We start from the raw sequence: 14,159 nt of genomic DNA on the forward strand, positions 1-14,159 counted from the left end.
CTTTTTATTAGGGGGTCCCACACAGGTGCTCCAGTGTATACTATAGGGGTGTCTCCATTTGTGAAGCTTGTACTAAACAGGTAAAGTATTGAAGCTTGACAAAGGACAATAAAAATTCTACATCTTGGAACTCTGCCAAAACAGACAATTGTACCCCACTTCCAAGCAACGTTTCATATTCCTATTTCTGCCATGAAATATATGTGTGCTAAGTATACCTATTTTTTTTTACATAGGGGATAAAAGACTCGGAGGACACCCCTCATCCGAGGAGACCACAGACCCCCCACCTCTGGAAGAAGGGGAAATCCACCCAAGCCAAGCAGAGCAGGAGGAGGAAGACGTGGTGGAAATAGGCACCACAACAGGTGAGTGTCTGCGACCACAGGCTCAGGTAAGAGATGGATGCGGCATATTTATAATACATGGTGTGTTTTTGTTTCTATCTTTTTAGGTGATCGTGATGTTGTGGATCCAGGGCATTTCACTACTGAAAGTGCACAGATCCTGATCGGGGAGATCATGGGGTGTAATAGGGACTTGGAAAACATCCTAAAAAACATCAATGATGTTCAACAAAAAATGAAGAACATCACTGATGTTTTAGGGAGAGTTTAAAACCCCTCCAAATCCCTTTGGTTTTTTGTGTGCTAAAAATTTTGACCATTTTTTGACATATTTGCGAAAAGCCAAATTTTGAAGATGCACACAGATTGTCAACATGTGCTATCTGCCATCACGGGAGATCAATGGACGCTTTTTGGGGGTGCAACCCCTTTCTCAAAAATAAAGTAGCTGTGAGGAAGGGGTTGCACCCCAAAAACACATCCCTTGATCCCCCATGATGGCAGGTGTGCATCTTCAAAATTTGGCTTTTCCTGGGGTGACTTCACCCCATCTGAACGCAATATCAAACACAGTTTGTAAATACTCATGTCTGATATTGACTTCAAGTTCTACCAAATGTGAACTTTGTAAGTTCAAGATTTGTGCCTTTCTTGTTGGATTTAAACATGCCCGTTTTATCTTAAATGGACATTTCTACTTTTTCTAATGTGACCCCAAAAATTGTTATACAACAAACATGTTGGTTTGTTTTAAAAACCTTTTCTAAATGCACATGTGATTGTGCTGGTATTAAAAAGATTGTTTATCAAGAATGTGTGGATTATTGTCTCAACGCTCCAACACTTTTGTGGTGCTCTGGTGTTTTCTGTGACAATGGGTGTTATTTCCTAAGGACAAATCCACTTTGCACTACAAGTGCAGTTTCAATAACACCCAATAGTACATTGCAATGTTACACAATCACGCCATTTTCAGGACTCACCACATTTCTGTCAGGGTCAGCTAAAAGAAACACAAGCAATAAATGTCACCAAAGATTTTAGTAGTTATTTTTTTTTTATTATTTGAAAAAGGTTTCAGACATTGTCTGGCATATTGATAGCCCCCCTACCCGCAAAGTATTCAAGGTATCTTACCCGGACATCACGGGCACTCGGGGGGGCAAGCCAGGACGGCCACTTTCAAGCGCCGTCAGGGTTGTTTCATTTAGAATTCTGGCCTCAGGCCCAACTGAGCCAGCATAGTTGGCAGAATGTTGCCGTAAAAAGTTGTGTAGAACACAGCACGCCAGGATGATATGATTCAGTTTGTACTCCGCCATGTGTATGGGTGTAAGAAATAGGTGGAACCGGCTGGCCATGATTCCAAACGTGTTCTCCACCACTCTTCTGGATCTGGCCAGCCGGTAATTAAAAACCCTCTGGTCCGGGGTGAGGGTCCTCATCAGGAATGGCCGCATTAGATGGTCCCCCAGCGCAAACGCTTCATCTGCTACGAAGACGAATGGGAGTCCTTCCACATTGTCTTCTGGAGGTGGCAAGTCCAAGCTGCCATTCTGTAGAACTCCGTCTGGGCGATGACTCCACCATCGGACATCCGGCCATTCTTCCCCACGTCCACATACAGGAACTCGTAAGTAGCCGACACCACCCCCAACATCACAATACTATTGAACCCCTTATAGTTGAAATAGTATGACCCCGAGTTGGGTGGTGGGACGATGTGGACGTGTTTCCCATCAATTGTCCCTCCGCAGTTAGGAAAGTCCCACCGCTGGGCAAAGTGGGAGGCCACAGTCTGCCATTCCTGTGGCGTGGAAGGAAACTGTGGAGTCAAACAAAAAAAAAATGTGTCATTTTGCACATAAACAGGGAAAGCAGATTAGACACAAACATTCTTGTCCAACATCAAGATAACATTTATTTGAGGGAGTTTTTAAAGACCAAAGTATAAGGTCCACCTATCAGATTCCCCCTCCCCCACCCTCTCATGGGCCATTTCTAACATTTGGGGGGGGGGGCTCTTGGACAGGTAACCCTCTCCACTTCATTGAGAGATGAATGCCTAAATAATGTGTGTTACTTTGGCCAGCCCCTCCTTACTTACACTATTGACAGCCCACTGGACAGGTAAGAAGTGTCATAATACAAAGATATAAACACACACTGTACACATTTTAGCACATTTGGAAATTCTGCTATTACCTATCAAGATAATAATAGGATACAAAAACTTTAAATAGTACAATTTGAAAGTATTCGGGCAGGCGCTTGCACTACATGCTTTGGGGAATTCATCCATACATCTGACCACTAAAGAGATGGGTATAGTGTGTATGGGTTTGGCAAAGTCAGCAGATAGATGATTGAGGATAGATAGAGAATTGGTATCAGCTGACTTAGCAGCTGGGGGGAGGGAGGGTTCCAAATGATTTGGGGACCCCCCAAAAAAAGCCTCTGGCACTCTGCCTGAATTTAAAGCACAAATCACATTTAAAAACATTTTAGGGGGTGTTTTGGTAAAGCACTACTATGGAGCCTATAAAATACATTGTTAAGTGACTACATGAGGTGAATATAGGGCCAGGAGACCATGCTGGGGAGGTAAGTGAAGGAAAATATGTATGAAGGACAAAAAAAAATTACAGAAAAATCCAGCATGAATGAGGACAAAGGGGACATTCACAGCATATTACAAACATGGTAATTAGGGAATGAGGAAAGAAATACAATATATTATCAAACATTAAATACAATAAAATGTGATATAAAAGGATAAAAATCTTACCTTAAAATACTCCTTCTGCAGGACCTGGATGATGGCAGAACAGGTCTCTGGGATAATGATTCCCAGAGCCTGGGGGGAGATGCCTGTCGAGAACTTCAAGTCCTGCAGGCTTCTCCCCGTCGCCAAGTACCACAGGGTGGCGACTAGCCTCTGCTCCAGAGTGATGGCTTGCCTCATGCAGGTATCCTGCCTGCTAATATAAGGGGTCAGCAAAGCCAACAAACGGTGAAATACGTTGTCCGTCATCCGGAGAAAGTTCCTGAAATCATCAGGATTATTCTCACGGATCTCACGGAGCAAAGGCATATGACAGAACTGGTCACGCTGGAGCAACCAATTCTTGGTCCATGAACTCCTCCCCACCCTGTTCATGGACTGGACTTGTGTCAAGGTAAGGACCCCAACACCAAGCCCCCGCACAGCACGAACTCTACGAGATGTATGTATACGCAACATGGCTAGAAAACGGTCGGCTGCTCAGAACGAAGTAACAGAACTCACTGAAGAACAGCAAGGCCTGTGAAGAGCGACCTGAAAAACAGTAATGAACGAACAAGAACACAATGACAGAGTCACGCGTCACTTGCTGCACGCACTGAAGACCAGATACAAACCCACAAGCAAAAACTGAACAGCAGAAAACAATCTGAAAACCACGAGTCTGAAAAAGCGCGAATCGTCTCTCACCAAACTTTTACCAAACTTTTACTAACACAAGATTAGCAAAAGGAGCTCAAGGGTGGTGCGCTTGGTTCTGAATTAGCCTTTTCTAGTCGTACGTGGTGTCCGTCACCGCGTTCTTGGCGATTGGAAATTCCGACAACTTTGTGCGACCGTGTGTACGCAAAACAAGTTTGAGCCAACATCCGTCGGAAAAAATCCATGGATTTTGTTGTCGGAATGTCCGATCAATGCCCGATCGTGTGTACAGGGCATTACAGATATAATATAAGGCATGCCTATTTTGGGAAACCAAAAATTCATGCATTTAGTTCCGCTTTAAATTAGCATGAATAAAGTGGATTGCTACTGTAGCACCACCCCTTGGAGGAGCCGCCAAATTATCTTGTGATTGATTGATCAATTGTCCCGAAGAGGACGCTTAACTAGCACTTACAGAAACACCTTCATATAATTCAAAGAATTTATTAGGCAAAGCTTAGCCTAAAGCCCTGTACACACTACAAGTTTTTGTTAGGGTCGAATGAAAAAAAACCTGTCAGCTCTGGTCGAAGCCACTGTACTAACCATCTGAAGTTAGTACAGCGATCTCCCCCACTGAGCTGTACAACCCCTCTGCCAGAACACTCCTATCAGCGCTCTCTGCCATTGGCTGAGAGCGCTGATCGGGAGTCGGTCAGTTTTTCATTTGGCTGGCTTCTGACAGACAGAACGACATACACATGGACCGGATGTCGGCTGTTTTTTTTTTTTTTTCATCGGCCAATGGCTCCCGACATTTGGCCTGTGTTTTCTTTGAAAATAGCAAACACATGTTATACCTACCTGCTCTGTGTAGTGGTTTTGCACAGAATAGCCCAGCTGCACTGCTGGCCCCTCCCTCCTGTTGAGTGCCCCCCCACAGCAAGCAGCCGAGATGGGACCGAGATGGGGCTCAGGTAAGTATTAGGGGGGCTGGGAGAGGCTGCAGCACACAGAAGGGGTTTTATCTTCACGCATAGAGATTGGAGTTGCTGTGATGTCTCTCTTTCAATCCTGCTTAGACAGTCCCTCTTTTCTTTCCTAACAAGAAGTGGCTGTGCTCTCTAGTACAGTCTGATCTCATAAGGCATCCAAATCACACCTCATACCTTCCCAGGGAGAAAGTTGCCATCTCTAAGGCAAGGTCCAGTGCGATAAGCTGTCTCTCTGAGGTCTCACCTGATTATGATCAGCTATGGCTGGGTTTTGTTTTAGCCATCAGTCTAGTCTCTCAATTCAGCCAGCAGCCCAGTCTGCTATTCTCACCCTATCTCCTTTAAGACTGTCCTCTCACTTCCTCTCAGCAGCCTGCAGATCCTCCTCTCCTTGCTTTGTTGCAGCAGCTAATCCCCACCCTTCCAGGATCGACCTACACCCTACACTGGAGGCACTCCATGAATGAGCATTGCAAAGCAGTCTCCTTAAAAATGGTGGGTGCACTTCTGCATTAATGAATATTCAGTTTAACCCTGTCCACACTGCAGAAGGATAATACAACAGAGGAGGAAGTTTTGCAGCAGTTATCAGCTACAGTCCAGGTTTCACTACCATTGTGCCCATCTCTAGCCATTTGTCAGTTTCTTTGACATCATTCTCCAATTGTCAGTTTGTTCTACACTTAGTAAACATGATGGATTTGTAATGAATTCAGCTGAGGGGCATAGCTAGGAATTCTGGTGGCAATATTTCACTACTGGTCCCTTCGTGATAGAGTATACAACTTTGTGACTTATGACATCTTCATACCAATTCTTAAACGTAATGGCCCTATTTGTTTTCTAAAAAGGCTGCATTCATACCTGAGCATTTTCAGCTCATAAATGCCCAAAAAAATGCCTGGAAATTGCCCAACAAGCAAAATCTCATTCAATGGCACCTGTTCACATCTGAGTGTTTTGTCACCTGAAGAAAAACACCTGAAAAACGCCCTAAGCTCAAAAAAGAACATGAGCTTCTTTGGGGCAGATTACAGGTGTTTTTCTGCCTTTTATATTGGTGACCTGAACAAAATCGCGGTAAAAATAGGATTTTTATAACAGCTTACCTATAAAATCCTTTTCTTTTGAAGTACATCACGGGACACAGAGCCATAGTAATTACTATGTGGGTTATAGTCCACCTTCAGGTGCTGGACACTGGCACACCCTAAACAGGAATTAGCCTCCCTATATAACCCCTCCCACACCGGGAGTATCTCAGTTTTGTAGCAAAGCAAAACACGTGTATACTAGAAAGAGGGGCGGGACCTCTCTGTCCCGTGATGTACTTCAAAAGAAAAGGATTTTACAGGTAAGCTGTTATGAAATCAAAACGCACTCCTCTAGGGCCCTTAGCGGTACGTGGGCAAAGCAATACACGTGTATACTAGAAAGAGGGGCGGGACCTCTGTGTCCCGTGATGTACTTCAAAAGAAAAGGATTTTACAGGTAAGCTGTTATAAAAATCCTATTTTCTTTCATCGTACATCACAGGACATAGAGCCATAGTAATTACTATGTGGGATGTCCCAGAGCAATGCCAACTGAGGGGAGGGAGACACAACCAAAGTAGGGCACCATGCGCCCAAAGGCAACATCCTCATGTCCACCAAATAGAATCTGGTAAATGTATGGATTGAAGACCAAGTTGCGGCCTTGCAGAATTGAGCCATGGAGGCTTGGTAATGCACTACCCACGAACCACTAACAGCCCTAGAAGAGTGCGTTTTGATTTGAGAGGGTGGAATCTACCTCTTTAAACCATAAGCTTGAACGATTACTTGCCGAATCTATTTAGCATAGTGGATTTCGATGCTGCCTGTCCTCTTTTAGGACCTTCAGGCAACACGAACAAAACATCCGTTTTCCGAATCTGAGCAATCGCCTTTAACCGCTTGCCGACCGCCTCATGCAGATATACTGTGGCAGAAGGGCTCGTACAGGCAAAACCACGTACCTGTACGTTGCCCTTTAAGAGGCGGCCAGCGGGCGCGCGCGCCCGCGGCTAGCTCCGTGAGTCGGGTCGCGGGTCCCGCGGACTCAATCAGCGCGGGGATACCCGCGATCGCCTCACGGGGAGGAAGAATGGGGAGATGCTGATGTAAACAACATCTCCCCGTTCTGCCTAGTGACAGTGTCACTCGATCTCTGCTCCCTGTCATCGGAGCAGAGATCAGTGACGTTACACATACAGCCCATCCCCCTGACAGTTAGAAACACGCCCCTAGGACACACTTAACCCCTAGACTGCCATCTAGTGCTTAACCCCTTCACTGCCAGTGTAATTTACACAGGAATCAGTGCATTTTTTATAGCACTGATTTTTGTATAAATGACAATGGTCCCAAAAATGTGTCAAAAATGTCCAATGTGTCCACCATAATGTCGCAGTCACGATAAAAATCGCTGATCGCCACCATTTAAAAAAAAAAAAAAAAAATTATTAATAAAAATGCCATAAAACTATCCCCTATTTTGTAAACGCTATAACTTTTGCGCAAACCGATCAATAAACGCTTATTGCGTTTTTTTTTACCAAAAATATGTAGAAGAATACGTATCTCACTAAACTGAGGAAAAAAATAGTTTTTTTATATATTTTTGGGGGATATTTATTATAGCAAAAAATAAAAAATAATGCGTTTTTTCAAAATTGTCACTCTATTTTTGTTTATAGCGCAAGATATAAAAACCGCAGAGGCGATCAAATCCCACCAAAAGAAAGCTCTATTTGTGGGAAAAAAAGGACATCAATTTTGTTTGGGAGCCACGTCGCACGACCGTGCAATTGTCAGTTAAAGTGACACAGTGCCGAATCGCAAAAAGTGCTCTGGTCAGGAAGGGGGTACATTCTTCCGGGGCTGAAGTGGTTAAGTAGACTTTGACTGCTCTCACCACATCAAGAGAATGTAGTGATTTTTCTTCCAAAGAACAGGGTTCTGGAAAAATGAAGGTAGAACAATATCCTGGTTTAGATAAAAACCTGATACTACCCTTGGTAAAAAGTTAGGATGAGGACGCAATACTACCTTATCCTTATGAATAATAAAAAATATGGCTCTTTACAAGAAAGAGCAGCCAATTCTGATACCCTTCTTGCAGCTGATATGGTTACCAGATAAAAAAAGTTTCCTTGTCAAAAAAGGACCAAGGGAATATTTCGTATCGGGACAAAAAAAGGCTGTTTTGTAATGCCAACAAAACTAAATTCAAGTCCCAAGGGTTCAGGGGTTACCTAACTGGAGATTAAGCCGTGTTACCCCCTGAATAAGTTACGAAACAAAGAATGCGAAGCAAGTGGTCATTGAAATAATAGCGATAAGGCCGAGACCTTTCCTTAGAAAGCACTCAAGGCCAGGTTTATTTCTCACCCCATCTGCAGAAAGTCAAGGACTCTACCTTTGACCTATTTCCTGGGGTGCAGCTCCTGGTTTTACACCAGGAGACATATGTTTCCCAGACTTCATAATATATAATTATGGAGGCCGGCTCCCTTGCATTAACCAAGGTAGAAAACTACTGAACCTGACAGCCCACGCTTCTTCAGAGTATGGGTCTCAATAGCCAAACCGTTAAATTTAGCATTTGTAAAGTATGATGGAACTCCGGACCTTGCGAGAGAAGGTCTGGCCGTGATGGTTGGGTCCATGGGTCCCCTACTGCCATCTTTACGATCTCTGCATACCAAGATTTCCTGGGCCCCGCTGGGGGTCACAAGAATCAACGACTTCCCTTCCTGCTTGATCCTGCGAAGAAGTCGCGGACGCAGGCAGAATAGGAGGGAATGCATAAATCAGTGAGAACCGATTCCACGGGAATAGGAAGGCATCTGTTCCGCATGCTAGCGGATCCTTTGTTCTTGACACAAAGTTGTCGATTTTTTTGTTGAATCCTGGACGCAAACATATCTATGTCCAGGATCCCCCATCTTTGACATAGGAATAGAGGGGATATGGAGCGCTGACAGGTGCTACTAGTGAAATAAAAAATGGGATAGTGGTGTGGATCAGGAACTGTGGTATTTTCAGGAGGCAAACAGTTAAGGTGGTCGTTAGACCTACAGTACTGGGATCCAAAAGATGGGGTAGGCGGCAGCAAGCTTCTCAGAGCAGAAGGGACTCTGTGGGGAATATAAGCAAAGAAAAAGAGCAGCGCCGCTCTAAGGGTAGTAATGTGTATAAAAAGCTTTAATAGTGTTAAAATATGCACTCACATTTTACAGATAAAAACAGGCACTGGTAGTGGTACTCCTTAACATCATGAGGTCACATCCGGAGGTCCGCTGGGCTGTAGAGGAGTCATGCCCCGGCCGCTTCCGGTGGCGTCCAAAGCTCTGAGGTATGTGGTTCTGTCAGTAAGCACAACAGCTGGTCCGTGGGTGGAGGTGTCAGATGCTGGAGAGCCAGGGGGCGTGGCCGTAGCGCTCGCGTTCGGAGCATGCGTGCTCCTTCATCAGGCGTGTATGACGGCCATGATAAGTCCTGAATAAATAGGGAGAAGGGGAGGGGGAAGGGGCGGTGTGCAGAGTTGCATTGGTCTGCCTGGCGGCATTGGTGTGTGTCAGACACACGCTGGTGTCTTGCCGAGAAAGTTCCCCCGGCGGATAAGGACCCCCCTGTACTGCGCAGGCTCCAGGTTCAAGCCCCACCATCCAAGTGGACCTAGAGGTAGAATAAAAAAGTGCCGAGCGGAACGAGGCCGTGCCGAAGCGTGGCGAGTGAAGCGAGACCATGAGGGGCCCTCTTACAGGCGCCGTGTACAGCTGATTTACACCTATTCAGCTTCGGCTATTTCCGCCGGCTCGTACTGCGCAAGCGCTGCGCCTGCGCAGTACAAGGGGGTCCTTATACGCCAAGGGGAACCTTCTCGGCAGAACACCGGCTGGAACAATTGGTGTAAGGCAAAGAGAATTGTAAAAAGGCAAAAAATAATCATGTGGCTCGCATGGTTGGTGTATATACAGGGAGGGAAGAAAAGGTGAAGGGGGAAGGGGGAAGAAATGATTGGAATGAGAATGGAAGAAATAATGAAAGTAAGAAAGATAATTATGGGATAGGTAAGAGAAATAGAGGATAAAGGATGAGGATGCAAATAAAATAGTAAAACAATTTATGAGGAAAGTATTAGAATATATGAAAGAATATATAAAAAATAATAAATATGAAAAATAAGATATGAAAAATGAAAGATAAAAACTAAAAACTAAAGAATATGTAAAAAATGAGAAATATATTTAAAAAAAAAAAAAAAAATATATAAAATATATATATATATATAAATATATACAGTCGGAGATAAAGGAAATAATGAAATGGTTAATGGATTGTGGGTGACAGATGGATAAATAATAATGAATGAGTGCCTAACCTGCAAATTCGTACAGCACAAACAAAAACATTTCACTACTAAGGATAAAACATTCCAACTTGGTCAATTCTTTAACTGCTCCACTGAATTCGTGGTATACTGTCATTCGTGCCCATGTAACCTACTTTTATGTAGGCCGCACCACCAGGACATTACACAAGAGATTTGGAGAACACAGACGATCTATTGAAGATAACAAGAACCTGACGATCCCCAGACATTTCACGAAGTTGCACCAAGGCTCCACCAATGGACTACGGGTCTGGATTATAGAAGCCATCCCGAACAATCTCCCTCGAGCTGAACGCATCAAACGTCTGTGCGAGAGGGAGACCTTCTGGATAAATACTCTAGACTGCCTAAAGCCAGGAGGCCTAAACAAAGAGATTGAAACCCATTCCATTCTATAAACTCCCTAGACACTTTTCGTACCATCCGCATTCTCCCACTACCATACCACCTTACCTATCCAGCATTGCTTACACCCCCCCCTACAAACCACACATACAACCTCCTTTTTTCCCCACAGTTACCCCACCCTTAGCATTGCCCTCCAACTACATCGTAATCTAATTACCACCTGCCCCCGTACTTCTTCACTACACTCTATATGTAATCTACCGTATATGCTCATGCATGCGTGTGCACATGCATATGTGCTTGCACTCATATGCATTTGTCGCATACTGCATGCGCTCTCACATGTCCTATACCCTCCCAATGTCTCACCTCATTCTCACCATCCTTGCCATTTATTTACATTCCTTACCATATCTATTTCCCCATATTATTCCTTCCACTCATTTATCATTTATTTCTTCCACTCATTTATTATTATTTATCCATCTGTCACCCACAATCCATTAACCATTTCATTATTTCCTTTATCTCCCACTGTATATTTTTTTTTATATATATATTTTTATATATACTTTTTATATAATTTTTATATATATTTTTTAGTTTTTTTATATTTTTTATATATTTCTCATTATATACATATTCTTTAGTTTTTATTTTTTATCTTTCATTTTTCATATCTTATTTTTCATATTTATTATTTTTTATATATTCTTTCATATATTCTAATACTTTCCTCATACATTTTTTTACTATTTTATTTGCATCATCATCCTTTATCCTCTATTTCTCTTACCTATCCCATAATTATCTTTCTTACTTTCATTATTTCTTCCATTCTCATTCCAATCATTTCTTCCCCCTTCCCCTTTTCTTCCCTCCCTGTATATACACCAACCATGCAATCCACTGTTACACTCTCGTGCGAGCCACATGATTAGTTCATTTTTTTGCCTTTTTACAATTCTCTTTGCCTTACACCGATTGTTCCAGCCGGCGTGTGTCTGACACACACCAATGCCGCCAGGCAGACCAATGCAACTCTGCACACCGCCCCTTCCCCCTCCCCTTCTCCCTATTTATTCAGGACTTATCATGGCCGTCATACACGCCTGATGAAGGAGCACGCATGCTCCGAACGCGAGCGCTACAGCCACGCCCCCTGGCTCTCCAGCATCTGACACCTCCACCCACGGACCAGCTGACATGCTTACTGACGGAACCAGAATACCTCGGAGCTTCGGACACCACCAGAAGTGGCCGGGGCATGACTCCTCTACAGCCCAGCGGACCTCTTTTGGATCCCAGTACTGTAGGTCTAACGACCATCTTAACTGTTTGCCTCCTGAAAATACCACAGTTCCTGATCCAGACCACTATCCCATTTTTTATTTTACTAGTAGCACCTGTCAGCGTTCCATATCCCCTCTATTCCTATGTCAAAGATGGGGGATCCCGGACATAGATCTGTTTGCGTCCAGGATTCAACAAAGAAATCGACAACTTTGTGTCAAGAACACTATTAAAGCTTTTTATACACATTACTACCCTTAGAGCGGCGCTGCTCTTTTTCTCTGCCCATCTTTGACATATTGACAGGAAGATATTGGGGTGAAGGAACCATTCTACCGGGAACAACTGCTGGTGACTCAAGTAGTCCGCCTGCCAATTTTCTATTCCTAGCATGAAGACTGCCGATAGGCAAAGTACCTTGTTTTTTGCCCAAGTTAGGATATGATTCATCTTTCTCTGGGCCTCACAACTTCTTGTGCCCCTATAGTGATTAATATAGGCCATTGCTGTGGCATTGACGAATTGAACCGACAGGACAATACCATAAACTTAACGTTCAGGCCCTCAGGACCAAGTGCTCTGCCTGAATTTCTAAAATGTTAATGGGCAAGGCCATTTCTCATCTGGGCCACTTCTCTTGAACAGTTGTCTCTTTCAGGACTGTTCCCCAACCTAAACAAAAAAGGTTGGCATATGTTGTTACTATTTCCCAGGTAACCGAAGGAAGGATTTTCCCCTTTGCAGATTTTTGGATATTAACCATAAACTGAGGCGCACCCAGCCTACAGCACCTGGTATTTCCAGGTGGTCTTTCATCCAGGTACTAACCAGGCTCGATCCTGCTTAGCCTCAAAGATCAGACGAGATCGGGCGCTATCAGGGTGATGTGGCCATAGACTTTGGAGTCAGACACATTGGGAATGTAGAGCTTGAACCCTTTTGTTTCAAGCAGATAGGATACTGTTTTGCAGCAGTCTTGATGAAACTGAGCATAAGGAACGGCCTTGAATGAAGCCACCATCTTTCCCAACAACCTCTTGCAAAGTTGAATAGGAGAAATTCATCTTGCTTTGACCATCTAAATCAGTTCCTTTATGGCACTGATCTTTGCCTGGGGTACGAATGCCCTTTTCTGGGTGTACCTATGATCAGACCCAAGTATTAGCCTTCTTCATGGTTTTAAGGAAGATTTCTCCTAGGTTGAGAATCTGACCTAGATATTCCAGGTAGTTGAATGTGATGAACATACTTTGGTCTAAGCGGGCTACCGACTGGTCTATCAAGAACAGATCGACTAGGTAAACCATAATTGTTATACCTTGGGCCCTCAATCTGGCTAGAAGAGGTGCCAGAACCTTTGTACTGTAGGTGCAGTAGTTAGATCGGAAGCAGAGCTACACACTGAAAAAGAAGATTTTCTACTTGAAAAGTAGATATTACTAGTGAGCAAGGAAATAGGCATATGGAGATATGCATCTTTGACGTCGATTGACGCCAGAAGTTCTCCTCCTTGTAGGATTGACTTCATGCAAAAAAAATGGTTATATTCAGGAATTGAATTAAAATTTTTGAGATCCCGAATTTCCATTTGGATTTAACCAAACCCCAACCTCTGCTCTTACATGGGGGCCACCATTAACACTTTTTACCAAAAGATGGTCCAGTGCTTAAGAGAAAGACTTATTTTTCTTTGGATCCTTAGGAACGTTTGATCTGAGAAAATGAGGAGACGGAAACTCTTGGAACTCCAGTTTGTACCCTGGAGTTATCGAGGAAGTCCCCCATTCCTTTTGACACTCCTTTTGCCAGATCCCTGAGAACTGCAGAATTCTCCCTATTGAGCAAGCGGGGTACCTCCTCATAAGGAGGCTTCAGTATCTTGTAGGCTTCCTCCCCCAAGACCTCTTTTGTCCCTGGGGTTAACCCTGAGGATTACCTTTTGAACCTGACGGCGGAAGCCGTCGTGACTGCCTGGAGGCTGATGCCCCTGGCACAGAAGAAGGAGCTTTGAAACGAAAATACATTTACTCCTTCATTTAAATGGCAAAAGGGGTACTTTTTCACTAGAAATTCTTTGGATATATTAAACAAAATATCCCCAGATAGCTGTTTCACCTCAAAAAGGAAGACTAGCCAGGAGCTTCTTGCATGACGCTTAGCGAAGGGCGCAAGGCCTAAAGAATAGAATCTGTCATAGCAACTATTGCAAACATAAAGCTGCCTCCTGAGCAGGATAACCTTTAACACCTGTTTAAACTGGTCTCTCAACGTTAACCAATTACTGTCAGCGCAGGCTGAGACACTCAATCTGGCAGGAAAAAAGTG

The 14,159-nt window shown here is 43.8% G+C and overlaps 1 long non-coding RNA gene and 1 pseudogene across 1 annotated transcript in view; one reads left to right on the plus strand and one right to left on the minus strand.

Moving 5' to 3' along the window:
• The window catches only part of LOC141131926 (uncharacterized), a 140,883-nt gene that overhangs the window by 94,522 nt on the left and 32,202 nt on the right, over nucleotides 1–14,159 (plus strand). The gene's annotated exons all lie outside the window — the stretch shown is intronic.
• On the minus strand, nucleotides 12,614–12,732 carry LOC141135950 (5S ribosomal RNA; annotated as a pseudogene).

The sequence above is a fragment of the Aquarana catesbeiana genome, linkage group LG03, assembly GCF_042186555.1.
Source record: "Aquarana catesbeiana isolate 2022-GZ linkage group LG03, ASM4218655v1, whole genome shotgun sequence".
NCBI lineage: Eukaryota > Metazoa > Chordata > Amphibia > Anura > Ranidae > Aquarana > Aquarana catesbeiana.